A 10,651-nucleotide genomic window follows, 5' to 3' on the forward strand; every position below is an offset into this window, starting at 1 on the left:
AACCCTTTATTTAAAACTTGTAAATGTAACAAAGTCTCAATAAATTTAACCCTTTATTTAAAACTTGTAAACGTAGAAATGATAAATAATATTAGCTAATTTTATTTTGAGTTTCGTAAAATCTATTTGATACGCCATGTCTTTTGGATAATTTTTTATTTTAGTTTAATCTCTTCTAATTAATTATAAATAATCCTCCTACTAAATATTATTTGATCTAATTATTACTTTTATATTTATCTATGTACTTCAAATTCAAACTTAGTTATCTAATTTGATATTAGAGTAAATTACGATTTTGGCCACTGTGGTTATATCACTTTTACTCTTTTAGCCTAAAAAGGAATCCTTTAACATTTGAGCACTCAACATCTTTTTTTCTAACCCCTTTGGATCTCAACGTATTTTTTTCTAACCCTTTTGGCCCCTAAAAGTGAATGGATGGGATTAGTGTTAGGAGCCAAAAGGATTAGAAAAAAGACGTTGAGGGCTCATATGTTAAAAGATTCATTTTTTTGCTAAAAGAATAAAAGTAATATAACTACAGGGGCCAAAATTATTATATTTACTCTTGATATTAATATTTATTATTCTCTTCTACTAAATATTATTGTATAATACACGTGTATTAATATATAAACAAAGAAGCTTTGAAACAGTAATATTGAAGTTTGAAATTTCAGAAACACGATTTGACAAAATAGAAATTACGAACCGATCATATTAATTAACTATAGATAAATATAAAAGTAATAATTAGACCAAATAATATTTAGTAGGAGGATTATTTATAATTAATTACAAAAGATTAAACTAAAATAAAAATTATCTATAAGACAAGACCTAATATAATGACAAGTGTCTTCATAATGGTTTCTTTTATTATATAGTATAGATATAGATTAATTTATATTTAGTGTACGTTTTTTTCAAGATAAATAAGTTTGAAATCTAATAAATATTTCAAAAGACTATATTATCTCCTATACAAATTGTTTAAATTTATATTAAATTTTATTTTATAATTATCTTTCAGTTAATATTAATTATAATTAAATAGGAGATAGAGATAAGAAAACTAAAAAATAGATGGCTCCAATGAATGACATGTGTTGTGTCATTGGTTTCTTTTATTATAGAGTATAGATATTATTATTATTATTATTATTATTATTATTATTATTATTATTATTATTATTATTATTATTATTATTATTATTATTATTCAAAATTGTAGGTTTACCCTTATTACATTTAAACTCATTTAATTATTGTTTGTGTTTGAAGGGGTATGGTCCCAAAACGACCATTACCCGTATCAAACAAACCCCTACCAGTAAGCAAACCGCACCCATGCGGTCACATCCTTCGAACCCATTCGGTTCGAAGATGAATAGCTTGACCCAAGTACGAAAGAAGATGAACATATCGATGCGGCTGGCACCGCATCATATGGCCATTTTCGTCACGACAAGGGAAGCGAGCAAATAGTCTCCACATACGATGATGCGGCCAACACCGCACCTCGCGTATTTCTTGATCACAAGTAGGAGACGCGGTAACTTCAGACGTTACCGCATGCAGCGATGCGGCTCGCACCGCACCCTGCATATCCAGCAAGTGGGCTGACACGCCAGGCAAGTGGCTGACACCACGAGGCAAGTGGTGCCGGCGACAGTCCCCTGTCAGAGCTATTAAAGCAATGGGCTGACGTGGCGTAACCCCCACGGCCGGCGAGACTGACACACCTGCAACGGTGCAGCTCGTCGTCAGCCCATCCATCAATCTCCTCCTTCACTCCTCGGCTATAAATACCGACCCCAAACCAGGTTTGAGGTATCTTCTTCACAACTCTAGAACTACTACTATAATCTTGCTTTGCTTCCCAAGCAAACTACTGATTCTCACGCCGGAGAGTGGTAACAAGGAGCACCCCCCACCCCATCCTCCTTGTTACGAGTCACGGCTTGTTTCCTTGTGCAGGAGATCATCCACCGGTGACCCAGCCAGCGATCTCCGAGAGGAAGGGATTAACCCTTCTTGACGAGACCAGTGTGTTAACCCTGCCAGGTTAACCATTGTTTCATCATTGGCGCCCACCGCTACTCTTAGCACTTTTTAATCCATCCCTCTCCCTCTCAAGATCATGACTGATAACCAAAACACCAATGCGGATAATCCAAATCCCCCGGTCCCAACAGGGGTCCACCCTTCGACCCCCCAACCCGGACACATTGGCACGTCCACCCAAAGGGTCCCATCCTTTGCGTTCGGACACGACTTATCACAGGCCCCAACTGTGCTTCCACCAGGAGTGGACTTACACTCCTGGTACCAGCAGCAGACTGATCTGCTGATAGCGGCTTACAACCGCGCTTGTACGGAAGCAAACGTACAAGCTGGGCCTACTCCAATACAACACACACCTGCCAACCGCATACTCCAATACGATGGCAGTTTACACTCACGTCCGGCTTCCAGAAGCCGACATGACGACCGTGGATCATCTTACTGTTCGATCCATACACTCAATGAGGACACTTCCTCATATGAGTCCCGCTCCAGAGGGCCAGTGCATACCCGCCTGGGCCCCTATGGGGAAGATAGGAGGCGGTCAGCCTCCAGGCGCGGCCCAGGCATCCAGAGCCGACTGGGCCCGCAACCCTACACGGAAGGGTACGGTCATACCGACCCTGACGATCAAACCTACCGCGGGGAGTCTCACGACACCAACAGCAGACCGGGGGGACGCAACTATGTTCCTCCCAGTCACCCCCGCACTACATACCTCAGGGCGGCAAAGCGCCCTGTGCACGAACCATACAGGCCAAGGGCCGCGGCCGAAAATTCAAAATTCGTCCCGCACATCGCCAACGCCGATATCACAACGACAAAATTCCCAGTCAACATTGGGAAATACAGTGGCTCGACCGACCCGGACGACCACATGAACATCTTCACAGGCGCAGGCGTCAATGGCAGGTGGGACGAACCCACCTGGTGCAATTTTTTCCCCCAGACCCTTATCGGTCTGGCCAGGGCATGGTTTGATTCTTTGCCAGTGGGATCACTGGATTCTTTCGAGGACTTGCGCGCCAAGTTCCTCGCCCACTTTAGCCAACAGCGACGCCACGAACGCGATTCGTTGGACGTCATGAACATCTGGCGAAGGGATGACGAATCGCTCGAGGCATTCGTCATCCGTTACAATAAAGAATGCCTAGAAATAGGCGACGTGGCGGACCAAATGGCGCGAAACCATTTTATTCGGGCCGTCAAAGACAGAGAGATGGTCATGACCATCTCTGGCAAGGAGGGTTTGCCTAAAAAATGGGAGGATGTCATGACCGCAGTCAAGACATACGCCCAGACACAGCGGTCGCTCGAACCGCACGTTAAAAAGGCAAAACCTCAAGCCGAAACATCCCACCAAGGGTCCAAACGTAACAACAAGCGAAACCGGGAGGCAGGAAATCGGGATATTACTAAACCCTATTTCCCGCAACCCAACACGTTTGACCCACAATGCTACAACCCGGCCCGAGACACTCGGGCACCAAGAAAAGAATCTCGGGACCGCAAATGGACCGAGATCAACCAGTCGCCAAGAGAGGTCCTCCTCGCGGACCCACAATTCTTGCGACCGGCCCAACCAATGAAGTCCAAGAAAAGTCAGGACCTCACACTATACTGTGAGTACCACAAGGACTCGGGCCACACCACCAACAACTGCATCAGTCTCCGGCTGGAGATTGAGCGGGCGTTGAAAGAGGGGAAACTGCAACACCTTTTACCAGGTGGACAAAAGCCCACCAAGCATATCACCCCTCACAACGAAGGTACCTCCTCCGGAAAGAAAGCCATGTACGTGGCTTCCACCCACATGATCTACGGAGGCAAGGGTAGGCCGCGAAAAGCGGCACGAAGACCGGACAATGATTGGAAAGATGAGCAAGTCGTCTTCCCAAAAGTCCGAGGCGGACCGCGTGACAGACGCGCCGTCGTCATTTCAGGCCAGCTGGCCCATTACTGCACCGAGCGTCTGTTCATCGACCCGGGCAGTACATCCGATATAATCTACGAGCAATGCTTCAATCAATTTGACCAAGAGGACAAAGATCGGTTGCAAGCCGTAGATTACCCGCTGGCCGGATTCGCAGGGGAAACAGTCTTTCCCCTAGGTCAAATTACATTTCCCGTGCGTCTTACCAATGGTAAACACACGCGGACAGAGGAGGTTAACTTTATGGTTTTACCCCACACCTCCAATTATGACGTCATCCTTGGGAGAGAATCCCAAGGAGACTTCAATATGATCACATCCGTCCCCCACTCCGCGGTTGGTTTCCCAACCGCATCGGGGGTTGCAATCATCTACGCCCGCAAGGACGTTATGATGACGGACGAAGCACGTCCGACAAAGGTCGCAAGGCCCACCCCCGTCGACCAACCGGAAAAATGGGTTCTCAACCCAACGCATCCGGAACAGAAGGTCACATTGGGTCACGCCTTATCCTCGACCACCAGAGCGCACCTGAAGGAGCTCCTCTTCAGGAACCAAGACATCTTCGCGTGGACTCCTGCAGACATGACAGGGGTCCCACGTGAAATAGCGCAGCACTATTTGAATACCAAACCAGGTATCAAACCAGTGATCCAAGGCCAACGCCACCTTGGGTCAGCTAAAAATCAGGCGATGCAAGAGCAGATCGAAGAACTGCTCTCCGCAGGTATACTGCGGGAAGTCAAGTACCAGACTTGGTTATCCAACCCTGTCATGGTAGAAAAACCATCCGGGGGCTGGCGCATGTGCGTCGATTACAAGGACCTTAACAAGGCCTGCCCCAAGGATTGTTACGCGCTTCCAGAAATCGACGAAAAAGTCGATAACCTCGCGCCATTTCGGTGGAAGTGTTTCCTCGATTGCTACAAAGGGTACCACCAGGTACAAATGGCACTTGAGGATGAAGACAAAACGGCATTCCGGACCCCAACCGGAAATTACTGCTACACAAAAATGCCGTTTGGGTTGCGCAACGCGGGCTCAACCTACCAAAAACTGATGAACGACACTTTCCGCGGTCAAATAAGCAAAAGTGTCGAAATCTATATGGACGACCTGGTCGTCATGAGCATGGAAGAAGATACCATGCTCACCGATATAGAAAGAACATTCCAAACTCTGCGAAGCGTCAACATGAAGCTCAATCCAGGGAAATGCTCGTTTGGAATGGAAGAAGGCAAATTCCTTGGGTTCATCGTCACCAAAGATGGATTCAAGGTAAACCCGGAAAAAGTGCAGGCGATCGAGCGCATGCCATCGCCTGCATCGATGAAAGATATGCAACGCCTGGCCGGAAGGCTGGCGGCACTCAACAGGTTCTTGGCTAACCACGCAGCCAAGTCATACCCTTTCATCAAGACCCTGCGAAGCTGTTCAAAGAAAGAACAATTCCACTGGACCACAGAGGCCGAAAAGGCCTTCCAGGAAATGAAGGAGTGTTTGATACAACTCCCAACACTAACCGCACCATGCAAAGATGAGCCACTCATCTTATACCTATCCGCTGCGGACAACGCAGTGGGCGCGGTATTAATCGTGGAACGAGCGGGGGTTCAAACACCCATCTATTATATCAGCAAAATGCTCAACGACCCGGAGACGAGATACTCAATAATGGAAAAATTGGTACTAGCACTGTGTGACACTCGAGGTTTTTCCAAACGAACACGTTGTAATTTTTGTGTATATAAATATTATTAAATGAAAACGTGACCTTTGTGCATGATATGTGATGTATGTATGTATTATATATATATATATATATGAGAGCCGAAACCACGACCCGAGACCATGACTCGCAACCGGGCGGTTGCGAGTGGGCCACTCGGTCTCGAGTGGGCCTAGTGAGCCGAAACCGGTTGGGCCGAAACCCCCAAGCCCAACTCGTGACCCCTTGTATAAATCCCACCCTTTTTCCCCACTTGCTTCATTTTACACACCAACACTTCTTCTAATCTCTCTCACTAGAAAACCCTCTACAAACACCACTTTCCTTCTCCTTGATCTCGGTTCAAGCTTGGAACAAATCGGACAAGACACTCGGTCAAGACCATCACTCGGACACTTCATCTTCTCTCATTTTCTTCCTTTCTTTCGGCTCATCCTCCTTCTTCACAACCGGTTAGTGTTGTTACTATGTGCATAAGATTTATGTATATTGTATGAACTAGAAGATGGTTAGTTAAAATTGTTACACATGATTTTTGGATGATTTGTGAAGTTGGATTATGTGTGTTAAACCTTGTGTATGAAAAATTGCTAAACATGCTTAAAATAACTAGAAATGGTAGATTAAGAATGATTATGGCCAACCAAACTATACTTCTTTGTTTCTTGCAAAATGTTGATGTTGAACTTAAGATTCGGCTATGTAATGCATGTTTCTTTGTTCTTGCCATGATAATCTTGTCATAAATATGTGATTTTTGGTTCATTAAATGTATGATTTGTCATGGTGAAAACCCTAGAAAAATGATGAACAAAGGATGAACTTGTTTGAATATGACTTGAAGATGTAAAAATGGCAAAGTTTGATCTATCTTTACTAGTATTCAGATTAGGCAAAGTGTTAGTGAAATATTATTGGTTGTTTCCTAATATGGGCCTGAATTCTTGGTACAATTTGGACTGTCATATCTGCATCATCACGTGTACATGAAAGTGACAGATTACGACTCGCAACGACGGCATTACGACTCGAAACCACACGGTTGCGACTCGCAACCATAGCAGGACAACTCGAAACCACGAGATTGCGACTCGAGACCACGCCGTTGCGACTCGCAACCAAAACGTGACAACTCGAGACCACGGTTGCGACTCGCAACCACAGCGTGACAAGCCGAGACCACCTGGTTGCGACTCGAGACCAGCTGGTTGCGAGTGGGCTGTCCATTTTGGTTATTGGGCCATTCTGTGTTAACTTGGGCTATCTGTTAAGTGGACTAGGTGTTGCTGTGTTCTGTTTGACTGTGTTACTGTTAGGGCCGGCCCAATAACCCCATGACTATTTACTTGTATGCATGTTATGTGCCTGTATATGTTCTTACGTGATTACTTGTACACCGAACCTGACCTATACCGGTAACCATGTTAGGACGTGGTGACCAACGTGATTGACAAGTAACCTAAACCTACCGAGCAACCCAAGGTGAGTTCACAACTTAAAAGCATGCGTCCCGGTGGTTTGGGACACGAGACTAACAACTCTATCCCCTGGAAAAAGGGGATACCATTTACATACCTTCCCTAGTTATTGGGAACAAAACCTACTTTTCCTTCCCTGGTATTGGGAAACCTTTTGGGTAATTACTGTTTATACGGGTTGCAACTAACGGCACTAAACGAAACTCTATCACTCAAGTCCCTACTACATAATACCGATTAGTCGCCGGGGCCAGGCGAACGGGTTATTAGTTGATAGCGCTATTTAGGTGTTTACCAGCCTCACACCGTGCCCTGGTTTGGGATCGGTCGTGAACTAATAGACTCAGGCATCCGTCAATGATGATAGAACATTGACATCGGGGCATCCTGCGGATACGCAACGGTTACCTAGTGTTCGGTATTGGAAAAACAGTTTAGTCGCTAACTTTTGGGGTAGCTCCCCAGGGCATGTATAAACGGATAAATTAACCGGTGAAACAAGTTTTTGGTAATTAAAACTGGACAACTAGTGAACTCACTCAGCATTATTGTTGACCCCTTACTGCATGCTTTGCAGGTAACCAGTGATGAAGGAGCTTGCAGCTTGGGAACGTGTAGTGTCTGTTCACCCTTGTGTTGGGTGTTACCTTATTTTGAATCGTGAACTTTGTTTTAAACTACCTTATTTATGCTTCCGCTACTTATTACTGTTTTGGAACTTAAAACTTTAAACTCTGAACTTAATATTTGCTAAGCTTATGAATAGTAAGTATTACTTTTGTTATCAACTTAAGTATTCGGTATAATTGGTGGCTGGATCCTGGTCAGTCACGCCCTCGAAGCGGGTGTTATCCGCAGGTGGATTTTGGGGGTGTGACAGATTGGTATCAGAGCCATTGGTTATAGTGAACTTGGTTTTAAAAAGGGAAAAATCTTTTTGGAGAAAACCAGACTATAACCCGTGACTCGCGACGACACTACACTCCAAGTGCAAGGCTCGACACATTTGACCTCATAGCTCGGACCAGTGTTTACTTGTTGCTTACTTTATGTTTCCTGTTATGATATACGTACTAGTGTGCCTAAACTAGATAGATACACCTCTCTCTTCTATCTCATTCTCGCTACACTACGACATCACACTCATACTGTGTTTTCTGGTTATGAAGACAATGAGTGGACGCGGAAGGGGAAACATTAACATGACACAGGCTCAGTTCACTAACCTGCTCAACACCGTGGCTGCAGCTTTCGCAGCTCACCCTATAGGTAAGCTCGCTGTTTTAGGATGTTTAGATCCTACCGCCACATCGACTTTTCGTCTCTAAACCTATACGCTTCGCTTCTCACGAACAGGTCAGCATGCACCTGCGCAACCACCAGTGTGTACTTTCAAAACTTTCATGGATTGCAAGCCTCTCCCTTTCAACGGCACTGAGGGTGCCATAGGTCTTCTGCATTGGATCGAGAAAATTGAAGCTGTCTTTGCTGTTTGCGAGTGTCCTCCTGCAAATTGGGTGAAATTTGCTACTGCTACGCTCGAGGGAAGCGCGCTTTCATGGTGGAAGGCGCAAATTCAGATGTTTGGATTGGAAACTGCAAATGCTACGGCATGGGAGGATTTCAAGGATATGATTAAGGATGAATACTGTCCCCGGGATGACATCCACAAGCTTGAGAATGAGTACTATGAACTCAAGATGGTTGGGTCGGAAATTGAAACATACACCAAGCTGTCAAATGACTATGCTGCTCTTTGCCCAAACATGTCTCGACCTATGTATCGAAGGATCGAACTGTACATCAAGGGTTTGGCTCCAGAGATTCGAAGCCATGTCACTTCAGCCAACCACACTACCATTCAGCCGATCGTTCGACTTGCTCACAAACTTACTGATCAGGCCGTGGAAGAGGGCAGGTTGCCCAAAAGGATCAGTGCTACTGTCGGAACTTCTAGTGACAGCAAGCGTAAGTGGGAAGGAAGTCAAAGCAAGGATGCTAACCCCACTCAGGCCCCAGCGCAGCAAAGGAAAACCGAAAACAACAAAGGCACTCAGCAACAGGGTGGCTACCGGGGAAGCTACCCTAAGTGCAACAAGTGTAACAAGCACCACAATGGGGCATGTAACAAGGGCCAGTGTCAGCGATGCCACAAGATGGGGCACGAAGCCAAGGATTGTAGAAGCCAGTTCCCAGCAAGACAGAATCAGCAACAACCTCAACAGCAACAGCAGCAGGGAAACGACCGAGCATGTTTTAAATGTGGGGCAACAGGGCACTTTAGGAAGGATTGTCCTGAACTGAATCAGAACCGCAACAACAATCAGGGAGCTGGGAACAACAATCAGAACAACAATGCTGGGAATGGTGCTAGAGGAAGAGCTTTCGTGATTGGAGCTGGTGAAGCAAGGAATGACCCCAATGTCGTGGCGGGTAAGTTCCTACTCGATGATCGTTATGTTTCTGTGTTATTTGATTCCGGTGCCGATGCTAGTTATGTATCCCTACGTATTAGTAAGAAGCTTAAGCGTCCGCTTTCGTTACTAAGTTCTCCTCATGTCGTCGAGTTAGCTAATGGTAGAAACATCGAGGCCTCACACATTGTCAAGGGTTGCAAACTAGAGTTGTCTGGTCAGACATTTAGTATCGATCTTTTCCCTGTTACTCTTGGAAGCTTCGACGTCATTATTGGTATGGATTGGTTATCCAAGCATCGCGCTGAGATCCTCTGTCAAGAGAAAGCAGTTCGTATCCCTCATCGTTCTGGCAAACCCCTCATTGTACAAGGTGGCAGAAGTGGAGAAATCTCCGGCGTTATTTCTTTCTTGAAAGCCCAGAAGTGTTTACGAAAAGGGCACACCGCTATCTTAGCACTGGTTACCAACACGCAGGAAAAGGAAAAGAGGATTGAAGACTTTCCAGTAGTGCGTGACTACCCCGAGGTATTTCCTGAGGAACTACCTGGACTCCCTCCCCATCGTCAGGTCGAATTCCAAATCGAGCTAGTTCCCGGAGCAGCGCCTATAGCTCGTGCACCTTATCGTCTAGCCCCCGCAGAATTGAAGGAACTCTCGACGCAACTACAAGAACTTTTGGATAAAGGATTTATCCGTCCTAGTTCATCACCATGGGGAGCACCGGTACTCTTTGTTAAGAAGAAGGATGGCACGTTCCGAATGTGCATTGATTATCGTGAGTTGAACAAGGTTACCATCAAGAATCGTTACCCTCTCCCGCGAATCGATGACCTATTCGATCAATTGCAAGGATCAAGCTACTATTCTAAGATTGACCTGCGATCAGGCTACCATCAGTTAAGGGTCCGTAATGAAGATATTTCCAAGACTGCATTCAGAACTCGTTATGGTCATTATGAATTCCTCGTTATGCCCTTTGGAATGACCAACGCCCCTGCAGTGTTCATGGATCTCATGAACCGGG

Source organism: Helianthus annuus, chromosome 3 (genome assembly GCF_002127325.2).
Source record: "Helianthus annuus cultivar XRQ/B chromosome 3, HanXRQr2.0-SUNRISE, whole genome shotgun sequence".
Taxonomy (NCBI): Eukaryota; Viridiplantae; Streptophyta; class Magnoliopsida; order Asterales; family Asteraceae; genus Helianthus; species Helianthus annuus.